The following is a 13,550-nucleotide window of genomic DNA, read 5'->3' as shown; positions in this document are numbered from 1 at the left end:
TATTGTCTACATGGATTTCAGTAAGGCCTTTGACAAGGTCCGGCATGGGAGGTTAGTTAGGAAGGTTCAGTTGCTCGGTATACACAGAGAGGTAGTAAATTGGATTAGACATTGGCTCAATGGAAGAAGCCAGCGAGTAGTAGTGGAAGATTGCTTCTCTGAGTGGAGGCCTGTGACTAGTGGTGTGCCACAGGGATCAATGCTGGGTCCATTGTTGTTTGTCATTTATATCAATGATCTGGATGATAATGTGGTAAATTGAATCAGCAAATTTGCTGATGATACAAAGACCAGAGATGTAATGGGCAGTGAGGAAGGTTTTCAAAGCTTTCAGAGAGATTTGGACCAGCTAGAAAAATGGGCTGAAAAATGACAGATGGAGTTTAATGCAGACATGTGTGTGATATTGCACTTTGGAAGGACAAACCAAGGTAGAACATACATGGTAAATGGTAGGACACTGAAGAGTGTAGTTGAACAGAGGGGTTTGGGAATGCAGATACATAATTCTCTAAAAGTGGTGTCACAGGTAGATAGGGTCATAAAGAGTGCTTTTGGAACATTGGCCTTTATAGATCAAAATATTGAGTATAAGAGTTGGAATGTTATGGTGAGGTTGTATAACATAGAACATTGAAAAACTCCAGCACAAATAGGCCCTCCAGCCCAAAACTTGCACCGAACATCTCTACCGACTAGGCTTACCTATAACCCTCAACCCTATTACGTCCCATGTACTCATCCAGAAGTCTCTTAAAAGACTCTATCGAATACACCTCCACCATCACTGCTGGTAGCTGATTCCACACATCCACCACCCTCTGAGTGAAATACTTACCCCTAACATCTCCTCTGTACCTACTCCCCAGCACCCTAAACCTGTGTCCTCTTGTGGCAGCCATTTCAGCCCTGGGAAAAAGCAGAGCCATCAAGAATATAGACACACAAAGGGACCTGGGTGTGCAAGTCCACAGTTCCTTGAAGGTGGCAGTACAGGTGGAGAAGATGGTGAAGAAGGCATATGATATGCTTGCCTTTATAGGACGGGGTATAGAGCATAAAAACTGGAGTCTGATGTTACAGCTGTATAAAACGTTGGTTAGGCCACATTTGGAGTACTGCGTCCAGTTCTGTCGCCACACCACCAGAAGGACATGGAGGCTTTGGAGAGAGTGCAGAAGAGGTTTACCAGGATGTTGCCTGGTATGGAGAGTATTATGGAGAGGGTAAACTGGGGTTGTTCTCCCTGGAAAGACGGAGAATGAGGGGAGACCTAATAGAGGTGTATAAAATTATGAAGGGTATAGACAGGTTGAACAGTGGGAAGCTTTTTCCCAGGTCGGAGGTGACGATCCCGAGTGGTCACAGATTCAAGGTGAGAGGGGCAAGGTTTAACTGAGATATCAGAGGGACGTTTTTTGCACAGAGGGTGGTGGGGGCCTGGAATGCACTGCCAAGTAGGGTGGTGGAGACGGACATGCTGGGATCATTTAAGACTTATCTAGATAGTCACATGAGCAGACTGGGAATGGAGGGATACAAATGAATGGTCTTGTTGGACCAATGAGCAGCGCAGGCTTGAGGGCCGAAGGGCCTGTTTCCTGTGCTGTATTGTTCTTTGTTTGTTCTTTGTCGTTCTCTGAGAATCCATCCAATCAATACCTCTCAACGTCTTATACACCTCTATCAGGTTACCTCTCATCCTTTGTCTTTCGCAGGAGAAAAGACCGAACTCTCTCAACCTATCTTCATAAGGCATGCCACCCAATCCAGGCAACATCCTTGTCAATTTCCTCCGCACCCTTTCAATGGCTTCCACATCCGTCCTGTAATGAGGTGACCAGAGCTGAGCACAGTACTCCAAATGGGGTCTGACCAATATATATGACATTGGTGAGGCCGATTTTAGAGTATTGAGTGCAATTTTGGACACCTAATTACAGGAAGGATATTAATAAGGTTGAAAGAGTACAGAGAAGGTTTACAAGGATGTTGCCGGGACTTGAGAAACTGAGTTACAGAGAAAGGTTGAATAGGTTAGGACTTTATTCCCTGGAGCGTAGAAGAATGAGGGGAGATTTGATAGAGGTGTATAAAATTATGACGGGTATAGATAGAGTGAATGCAAGCAGGCTTTTTCCACTGAGGCTAGGAGAGGAAAAAACTGGAGGACATGGGTTAAGGGTGAAGAGGGAAAAGTTTAAAGGGAATATTGGGGGGTGGGGGGGGGGGGGGGGTGTTGGGGGGGGGGGGCGCTCTTCACACAGAGAGTGGTGGAAGTGTAGAATGAGCTGCCAGATGAAGTGGTAAATGTGGGCTGAGTTTTAACATTTAAGAAAGACTTAGACAGGTACATGAATGAGAGGGGTGTGGAGGGATATGGTCCAGGTGCAGGTAAGTGGGACTAGGCAGAAAGATGGTTTGGCACAGCCAAGAAGGGCCAAAAGGCTGTTTCTGTGCTGTAGTGTTCTATGGTTCTATATTCCAAATGCGGCCTAACTAAGGTTCTAAAAAGCTGCAACATTCAAAGAATTTTCCCGTCCCATCTACCACGGGAATCATGGTGGATGGGAGGCAAACAATGCAAAGGTTTGTTGACCTTTGGCGAGGGATTTTCTGGTTTTGGGGTGAGAGCAACCGGAAAATTCCGCCCTAAGCGTCACAAAAGTCTAAAAATTGGAGAGTTTCACTCCAATTTTTCAGCCAGCTTCCATGTGCAATTTTCCCATACTCTGTCAATTTTTTTGTTAGTAGGGAGTTTCACACTGGTGGGGGTGAGTGGGATAAAGCCTAAGCTCTGATCTTTAGAATTTTGTGATAGTTGGGAAAATTCTGTCCACAATGTTCGGTTCTACAAAGTATATGGGAAATCCATCAACAACCCCTCCTTCACCCTCTCATGGAATCATCCCCCACCCCCTCCCCACAGATCCCACCATAGGCCCCCTTGGTTGCCACCTCCCCTACAGATAACGCTCCCCCCCCCCTCATGGACCCCTTCACAGATACACACCCTTAATCAGATCTCCCCAGTCATTGACCTCCTAATCGCCACCCCACAATGCATGCCTACTGACCAAACGCCAGCCTCTCAATTGCCAGCCCCGACCGCTGCCCCCCACCCCCCATCATTACCAGCCTCCTGATTGTCGTCCCTGATCACTGCCCTCACGATCGCCTGCCCTTGCCATTAGCCCTCACCCCTCTGTTGCTGATCTCCCCCTTCCCTCCCCTCCTACCAATCTCCATTCTGCACCCTCTCCTTTCCTTCTCTATGTAAGGTATGCTTTGTCTGTATAGCACACAAGAAACAACATTTTTCACTGTGTACTAATACATGTGACAATAAAAAATTAAATAAAATCAAATGATAGAGGTATTTTAATTGAGGAGCGAGTTTGATTAGGTAGATGTAGAGAAGGTTTTTCTATTTGTAGAAAAGTCACTACTAAATCCAATAGGGAATTCAGGAGAAATTTCTTTACCCAGAGAGTGGTGAGGATATGGAACTCGTTCTCACAGGGAGTTGTTGAGATAGAACTGATACATTTAAGGGGAAGCTAAATAAAGGTTATTGGGATAAAGGGATAGAAGGCTATGCTGATACAGCAAGAGGAAATTGGGAGCAAGGAAGCTTGTGTGGCTCATAAACACAGGGATAAATCAGCTAGGCTGAATGGCCTGTTTCTGTGATGTAAAATGTTTACTTGATATCAAAGGGAAAGGTGAGAAAGGAAACAACAGAAGGAGTTCAATAGATGAGTGTTGATCAAGCAGCCATGATTTTAAACATTACAGGCAGACTGGGGTGATATAGATATTGAGACTGTATGTTTCCATTTATTTCTGTATAGAGTCTGACACTCTTTGTGTGAAGGTGCTTCACCAGTTTTAATGCAAATTGAGTTTTATGCTGTTGTGTATAAAGTTTGCGTTATTGAGTTTGGAGAGTGGGTCCAAGTTTGTGACTAGGAGTTTTGCAGTTTGTGGTTTCAGTGGTCTGGCTTTTTTGTGTAGTCATATGCTATCCATTCACTGTCTGTAGCAAATGCATTTGATGCCCTGAATGAAAAGGCTTGACAGGCCAGTCAGTGATGATACTATGCTTTTAAGATATTTTATGATTAAGAGGGGACTGCTTTAAGAGGCAGTGTTTTGTTACAAGCAGTCAGTTTGTCTGGCAGGAATGCAGCAGATGCTGAGAAAGCAGCATAATTACTCATTTTAGCCAAGTAAGTGTTTATTTAGCAGAAAGCTTATGGGGTGGTTTTTAATTGAAGATAAAAGATGGGTTAGGCAAATAGGGACAAATTTATGTGATACTAGAACTGGGAGGAGCTAGACTTGTAGCAGAAAACAGTCTATAAGAGAAATACTGCTTGATTGGAACTGAATGGTAGTAAGTTAGAAATTAAGAGTTTGTTTCTTTTCATGTTCAAAGATTGTTCAATGGTTAAGAGTAAAACTATTTCAATTTGTTAGAGATATGTTTAAACTATGTTATAAATAAAGCTTGTTTTGATAAAGAAAGATCCCTAATTTATATTGGAATCACTCCTATGGCAAAGCATCCTTTCCGTGCATTTATGCCAAAATAGGAAAATAGTTGGCATCTAGTCTGGCTTCAGAATATACCTTGAGGTTTATCATCTTGCACTCCAACAATTCCTACAATGGAACCTTCTCTGGACAAGTAAACCAGCTAGCTAGAATGAGATTTATAGATAATAGTGAATGGTTATTCTTACACTGTGTTGGGAGCAAACCAGAGCTTGGCGACTAGTTGCTTTCTCCAACAGGGTTTTCTACCAAAACTGGAAAATATTACCCTCATTTCTAAAGCATTTCACTGGCTGTAAAGCACTTTAGGCTATTCTGAGGTTGTGAGTGGTGCTAAGTGTGAGTCTTTATTTCTTTTATTGTATTTTATAATCATTTAGAATTGCACTGTTAGAGCTATAATTTCTAATGCCCATTGACCCTTATATTGGGCAGGCCAGTCATGTAATGGTCAAGTATAGACAGGTTGGATTGTTTGTAGTTTCCATGGTGATTATGAGTTGGATGCATTCCAAGTTTGACTCTGCTGTTGCTCTGATTCAAGCCATTTTGAGTAAATTTTACCATCATTAGGCACTAATCCACAAACATAAGAATGTCATCAAGGACTTAAATAGATACCATTGATTCAGTAACTAAGGCTTTCCCTTTGGGTGGATTCTTTCCACTATTACTTTCAAAGCATACTTCTTTATTGACATCGGAACAGGTTTATAAGGTGACCTTGCCTTTATGCAATCTTTTACCAAATCAAAGGTTTTTGAATGTGCTTCATGCAATGAATCATTTTGAAGTGCAGTTAGGTAAATTCGACAGTCTGTGCCACTAATGTTCCACTAATAGTTATGAATACTGAGCACTTCCTATTAAATATATTGAGCCAAATCTTAAGTCATTCAAAACCTATTCCATTCAGAGGTAAAATCAGGCCCATTGTGTTGGAAGCTTCAGGAGAAGGGTGTTAGCCTTTTATCCAAAGGATGTTAAATATGTTCGAGGGAAAGAAGTTGAATGGCTTCAAGAATGCAGATTTCGTCTGTCTGGGGCTTTAGTGAATCAATGTTTTAGCACAATCTGACAACTTCATGATGGTAATTTCTTATTTTGAAAAAGTGAACTGAAATTCTCTACCATGGTAGAGATTTTAACTCATGTTCTACTCAATTAATTAGTCTGATTTCACTGGATTATTGTCCCAGTAACACAACCACTACAAATGTTCCCAGCTACCTGACTGCTTACTATATTCCACAACCCAGCTACTCACCACAATGCTGAACACCAACTCACCATGTCTCTCAATCCCACCTACCAGCTTCACAACAGAAGCACATCAATGTATCTAATCACTATGAGCAAGAACAGTCTGCTGCATCACTCAAAAATATCTTCTCAACAACTCACACACATCCATCTTCTCACCCATACACTCTTATCCATCTTCTCACCCATACACCCTTAACTATCTCCTCACCAATTCACACCTCTCCATCTTCTCACCCACATACTCCCATCCATCTACTCACCAACACACTCCCATCCATCTTCTCATCAACACACTCCCATCCATCTACTCACCAACACACTCCCATCCATCTTCTCATCAACACACTCCCATCCATCTACTCACCAACACACTCCCATCCATCTTCTCATCAACACACTCCCATCCATCTTCTCACCAACACACTCCCATCCATCTTCTCACCAACACACTCCCATCCATCTTCTCACCAATACACTCCCATCCATCTTCTCACCAACACACTCCCATCCATCTTCTCACCACACACTCCCATCCACCTTCTCTCCCACATATATCTGGGAAATCATTGAGTAGTAGGGACAATGGGTAGGTCATTAAATGGATGGGTTGTGACTAGTGGTGTCCTGCAAGGATCTATTTTTTGGCCTCAATTATTCACATAATTTATTAATGACTTGGATAATGGCATTGAAAATCGTACATCTAAACTTGATCATGACACAAAGTTAGACAGCATTGTAGACTGTGTAGGTGATGGCATAAAATTACAAGGGGTATTGATAGATTAGATGAATGGGCGAAACTGTGGCAGATGAATTTCAATCTATGCAAGTGTGAGATTATTCATTTTGGACCAAAAAGGATAGATCAGAGTACTCTCTAGATGGAATGAAGTTAAATGCAGCAGATGTCCAGAGAGACTTAGGGATTCAGATGCATGGATCTTTAAAATGCCACAAACAGGTGCAAAAAATAATGGAAAGCTGGCCTTTCTATCGAGAGGACTGGAGTATAAGGACCTGGAAATTATGCTGCAGCTGCAAAACACTGGTTAGAGCCCACTTGGTACTGTGAGCAAATCTGGGCACCACACCATAGGAAGGATATATTGGCCTCAGAGGGAGGGCAGTGTAGGTTTATAAGAATGATATCTGGACATCAGGGAATAAGTCACGAGGAGAGATTACACAAATTAGACCTGTTTTCTCTTGAATTTAGAACATTACGGGGTGATCTGATCAAGATACTAACAAGAAAAGACAGGGTAGATAAAGATAAACTATTTCCATGGTTGGAGATTCTAGAACTAGGGAGTAAAATCTAAAAATTAGGGCCAGGTTGTTCAAGAAAGATATTAGAAAGCACTTTTACACACAAAGGCTGATAGATTGGAATTCTTTTCCGCAAATGACAGTTGATGCTAAATCAGTTGCCAATTTTAAATTTGAGATTTTTTTTGGTGAAGCAAAGATATTAAGGGATAGGGATCAAAGTCAGGTATGTGGAGTCAGGCCATAGATCGACCATGATCTAATTGAATAGCAGAACAGGCTCATTGGGCTGAATGGCTTTTTTCTGTTCCTATGTTCTAAGCTTTTATGGTTAGTGGGTGTATTTAAACAACAGAGCTCATTGTTGTTGTTGGTCAGAGTTGGTCTAATCCTAATGCCTAGGTGTGCTTGAGGGATATGGTGTGAAGTTGGGTAGGTAGGATTGAGAGTTATGATGAGTTGGTGTTAAGCATTATGGTGAATAGCTGGGTTGAGGAAAGGGTGAGCAGATGGACAGTTGGGGACATTATTGTAGTGGTTGTGTTACTGGGGCAATAATCCAGCAAAATCAGACCAATTAATCAAGTAGAACGTGAATTAAAATCCCCACCATTGTCATTGGAGAATATAAATTCACTTCTTCAAAATCTGAAATGAACAATTCGGCATCATGAAGTTGTCAGATTGTAGTAAAGTATAGATTCCCTCATGCCCCAGAGCAGAAGAAATCTGCTATCCTTACCAGTCTCGTTTAGATGCACCCCCCTCCCTGCACATTACCTCCCCCCCCCAACCACCCCCCCATATCACCTCGACATGGTTTCCCTCTGAATCATTTCAGTCATATCAAACATGGATTGCAACAATTTAAAAACAAGACAGGATGCCACCACTATCTCAGGGTAAGTGCAAGTAGGCAATAAATATTGATCTTGCCAACAATGTCAAGTTTTTTCAAATTTAGACAGTGAGTACAATATCACAGCTGAACCCTATCCTATCTTCACTGAATATTCATGCACATGTTCATTCCATCATATCCCACTGGATTACTCCAACTGTTTCCCCTCAGCACCCCACAGCAGAGATTGAACCGACAACCTGTTCTAAATTGTGTGACTCAGTAAAACACCAGGTACTGCTGTAGAATCTTTCCAAAGTGGTCAATTGACAGATGGGCCACTTTGCAATCATATGAACTGTTCCAAATACCAATTAAAGTAAAAATCATTAGATTTAATGACAGTGTCAAAACTAAACCCCTACAATTATTCTGAATTACATTGTCAAATAAAGTTTCCATTTACTTTCTTTTCTTCTTTCTGTTACAGTTCAGGTTAGAAATTCCAAAGTGTTTTATGAAGCCCACCTGAATCGTAAGTTTTGCATCTTGAATTTGGCTAGGACGTGTGGGATGTTTCACTTCAGGTATGATTCAAATGATTCAGTTGGGAGCTTTTATCAAACAAAGTTTATTTAAGAATATGATTAACATCTATAGTAAGAAAATTAGCAAGAACTTTATCAATTACAAACAAGAAACAAAACAACCACTATAATGTGTAACTCTTATTGAATATCTCTAATGTGTTCCAATTAAAACAAAATCCAATAAAACCCCTTAAGCAGCTTTATCACAAGCTAAATGTCAATTAATACTGGAATCCAGTTCCCTGGGCTGAATGCTGAGTTCAAATGATCTTGAAAACTCAGAGCAGCTTGTAGTCTTCAAAACATCAAAACATAGAACTCTTACTACAGGATGCAAACAAGATGCGCTTTCAGCTAACTGGTAAACTTTCAAAATAAAAACAGGGAGAGAGACTTCTTTCACCGATGCTCCTAACAGTGCAGCCAAAACAAAACTAAAAACAACCCCTGTTACATGACCAGCACAGTACTTTTTTCTCCTGCCACCAAAGATATTACCTAAGGCTATGAGCTGCAAAGATCATGATTTTAAAGAAAACTTCTCTTAAAGGGGGACATTAGGGTCACATTTCACAGCATGTGGGTATCACTGGCTAGGTCAGATTTACTACCCATTCCCACAATGTCATTGACAAGGCAGTAGTGTGCCACCTTCTTAAACCACTGCAATTCATGTGGTATAAGTATACCCTCAGCTCTGTGAAAGAGGGAGTTCCAGGATTTTGACTCAGTGAAAGTGAGTGAACAGTGATATGTGCTGGTGTTCCTATGTATTTGCTGCCTTTGTCCCTCTAGATGTTAGTGCTCCTGGGTTAGAAAGGTGGTGCTGAAGGAGCCTTAATGAGTTGCTGCAATGTAGATGGGACACATTGCTGGTACTGCATGTGCACCAGTGGTGGAGGGAGTGAATGGTGAAGGTAGTGGATAGGATGCCAATCGTGTGGGCTGCTTTGACCTGGATGGTGTTGAGTTTCTTGATCGTTGTTGGAACTGCACTCATCCAGGCAAGTGGAGAGTATTCCATCATATTTCTGACTTGTGTCTTGTGGATGGTGAACAGACTGGAGAGTTAGCAGGGTAGTTATTTCTGTCACACAATTCCCAGGCCCTGATGTACTCTCGTAGCCACAGTATTTATATGTCTGATCCAGTTCAGTTTCTGGTCAATGGTAACCCCCAGGATGTTTGTAGTGGAGGATTCAATGATAATAATACCATTGGAGATGATTGGATTTTCTCTTGTGGGAGATGGTCATTGCCTGGCAATTGTAGGATGTAAATGTTACTTACCATTGTTAACTCAAGCCTGAATGCTCTCCTGGTCTTGCTGCATATAAGCATGGTGTCTGAAGGGTCACAAATTGTGCTGCATGTTGTGAGTCATCAGCAAATATCTCCATTTCTGACCTTATGATGGAGGGAAGGTCATTGATGAAGCAACTGAAGTTGTTTTGAGTGGTGTTCCACAGGGCTCAGTGTTAGGACCCTGCTGTTTGCATTATATATTAATGGTTTAGAGATGTACCTGGAAGGCAGGATTGGAAAATTTGAAGATGACACAAAGATTGGCCAAGTGGTGGATAGTGTAGAGGTTAATTATAATCTCTAAAACAAAATCGATGAGTTGGTGGAGTGGACAGTAAAGTGGCAGATGGATTTAAACAGAGAAGTGTGAGGTCTTACATTAAGGGAAGTCAAAGAGTTATTGGAAGTACACAATAAATGGGAATATACTAAGAGAGGTAGATGAAGTGAGAGATCTTGGTGTACAAATACAGAGGTCCCTAAAGGCAGCCATAGACAAGGTTGTAAAGAAGGCATATGAAATGCTCTCCTTCATTGGCAAAGCTATAGAATATAAAAGTAAGGATATAACATTGGAATTGTAGAAAACTGGTGAGGCCACAATTCAAGTATTGTGTGTCGACTTGGTTACCATTTAGTAGGAGGGACATAATTGCTTGGGAGAGATTGCAGAGGAGGCTTATAAGAATGCAGCCAGAGCTGGAAAAGTGTAGCTATGAGGAGAGATTGGATAGGTTGGGTTATTTTCCTTGGAACAAAAATGGCTGAGGGGTGATTTGATAGAGGTGTTCAAAATTATGAGGGGAAAAAAATCGAGTGGACAGGATAAAATTGTTTCCCTTGGTGGAGAATTCTAAAGCCAGGGGACATAGATTCAAGGTAGAAGGTGTAGAGGTGACATGAAGAAGATTTTTTTTATGCAAAGGCTAATGTGTGTCTGGAATTTGCTGCCTGAGTTGGTGGTGGAGGCAGAGATTCTTTACTCTTTTAAAAATACCTAGATCAGCGCCTTAAGTGCTGTAACCTCCAGGGTTATGGGCCAGGTGCTTTAAGGTGAGTGATTAGAAAGGACACCTGAGTATTCTCTGGCTGGCAAGGACAACATGGGCCGAATGGCCTCCTTCCGTGCTGTATCTTTATGGCTCTATTTGGCTATGAAGAACGTTGGGCCTAGGATACTATCCTGAGGAACTCCTGCAGCTATATCCTCAGTGGCTGACCTTCAACAACCACAACCATCTTCCTTTATGCCAGGTTTGACTCCAACCAGTGGAGATTTTTCCCCCTGATTCCCATTGGCTCCAGTTTTGTTAGAGCTCCTTGATGCCATATTCAGTCAAATACTGCATTGATGTAAAAGCCACTTGCACCTCACAGAATCACAGAATTGTTACAGCACACGAGGAGGCAATTCAGCCCATCATGTCTACACCAGCTCCCCAAGTGAGAAATTCACCTGGTGCCATTCACCCACCTTCTCGCTGTATTAGTGCACACTCTTTCTTTTCAGATAACAGCCTAGCCCATGTCGAATTGCGTTTGGCCATTTCAGAGGGCAGTGGTTCTGGAGTCACACTAGAGCAGACTGGGTAAAGATAGCAGATTTCCTTCCCTAAAGAACGTTAGTGAACCAGAAGTTTTTTTTTGCAACAATCATAATAATTGTTATGATCACCAGTCCACTGGAATCACTAGTCCAGTGACGTTATCACTACACCACTGTCTATTCCAAAAGTTAAGTACATGTAGATGGAGGGAAGTGATTGGATGGTTACATGAGCACAGGTAAGGGGATACTTACTGATATAAGATTTGAGTGAAGTCAGAAGATGTATACCTGCAGTGCCCACATCCCATGAAAGAATAAAAGAAAACTTTGAGTATAAGGTTATTGGGCAGGAATTTGGGGTTGAAGTTACAAGCAGGTCAGCCATATCTTATTGAATAGTAGGGCAGGCACAAAGAGCTGAGAGGCTGAGTGGCCTAATCCTGCTTCTAATTTGTATGTTTGTTCAAACACTTTTGAAATGTAGTCCCTGTGGCAATGCAGGAAATTTTCACACAGAAAGATCCCACAAACAACAATGAGATTGTGAGCAGGACAGTAATGAGAAGTATGTACCTTTGAAGTAGTACCTTGGATGAATCAGGCTTTTGCATCTGCCTGAGAGAACTGGTATGGCATTAGCTTAATGTCTCATCTGAAATACAACACCCCCTTTCAGTGCTAGATTTTGACCTTAAGTGTCTCGAAAGGGTCTTGAAACCATGACCTACTGACTCAGAGGCAAGTGTGCTGTTTACTGAGAAATGCCTAACATCCAAAGAGTGAATGACATCTGAAGAAAGGATGTTATTAAGAACATAAGAACATAAGAACATAAGAAATAGGAGCAGGAGTAGGCCATCTGGCCCTTCGAGCCTGCCCCGCCATTCAATAAGATCATGGCTGATCTGTCGTGGCTCAGTTCCACTTTCCCGCCCTCTCCCCATAACCCTTAATCCCCTCTCTTATCAAAAACCCATCAACCCGCTTCTTAAAAATATTTAGCGAGGCAGCCTCCACCACTTCAACGGGAAAGGGTGCAAAAAAAAATTATAACGATGTTACTGGGACTGGAAGGTTTGAATTATAAGGAGAGGCTGGATAGGCTGAGTCTTTTTACCCCTGGAGCATAGGAGGGGATGAGGGATGACCATATAAAGGTTTATAAAATCATGAGGGGCGTAAATAAGGTAAATGGCAAGGTTTTTTCCCCAGAGTAGGGGAGTCCAAAACTAGAGGGCATAGATTTAAGGTGAGAAGGGAAAGATTTAAAAGGGACCCGAGGGGCAACTTTTTCACACAAAGGGTGATGCGTGTATGGAATGAGCTGCCAGAGGAGGTGATACAGGCAGGTACAATTACAAAATTAAAAATACTTTTGGACAGGTACTTGGATGGGAAAGGTTTCAAGGGATTTGGGCAAATGCAGGTAAGTGGGACTGGTTCAGTTTAGAAAACCTGGTCGGCATGAATGAATTGGGCCAAAAGGCTTGCTTCAGTGCTGTATACCTCTGTGACTCGATCAGCAGAACAGTGCTCCATGCCAGAATCAAAAACTTTACAATACACTGCATAAATATGGTGGTCATTTAGTCAACGCCTTCCGAAGATGGAACAGAGAGAAAACTGTGAGAGTAAATAAAAAGAAATGTGCCCATTCTCCAGTGGGAGGGTATTTATTGGTGAATGACCCTCCCCCTGTGTGTTGGCTGTGCTGTGATTAAACTGTGTGATACTTTTCCTGAAACACTACCTCAGTCTCTGCTTGTTTGTATACAGAATAGTTTTTTTTCCCGCTCTGGTATCCTCGCAGACTGCAGAAATAATGCCAAAGGACATCGGATGATCCAAAATAAACCCTCAATTGCCTGGGGAAGCTCATACTTTGCTTTGCACTGAGTATTTCTATTGGACTCTCGCAGCCCTTGGCAAGTTCCAGCCAGCCCTTAATAATCATTAGCAAACAGCTGAAAGGGTTTGCAGCCAAATGAGCTCTGGGTTTCTGCAGCCATTCAGTCATATTAAAGGCAAGTGTTTGTGCTCGATGTAAAACCTATTGGGTTGGAGGCATCTTGGAATGTGGGACAAGCTCTAGGTTGCCATGGTTACTGTGCGGCTCAGGGCTGTCAGCCAATCCACAGAGGACTAAGAGTTGTCATAGTCACTTAGC

The sequence above is a fragment of the Carcharhinus amblyrhynchos genome, chromosome 3, assembly GCF_965287045.1.
Source record: "Carcharhinus amblyrhynchos chromosome 3, sCarAmb.v2.hapA, whole genome shotgun sequence".
Classification (NCBI taxonomy): Eukaryota; Metazoa; Chordata; class Chondrichthyes; order Carcharhiniformes; family Carcharhinidae; genus Carcharhinus; species Carcharhinus amblyrhynchos.
The sequence above is the reverse complement of the archived record's forward strand: the minus strand, read 5'-3'. Positions refer to the sequence as shown.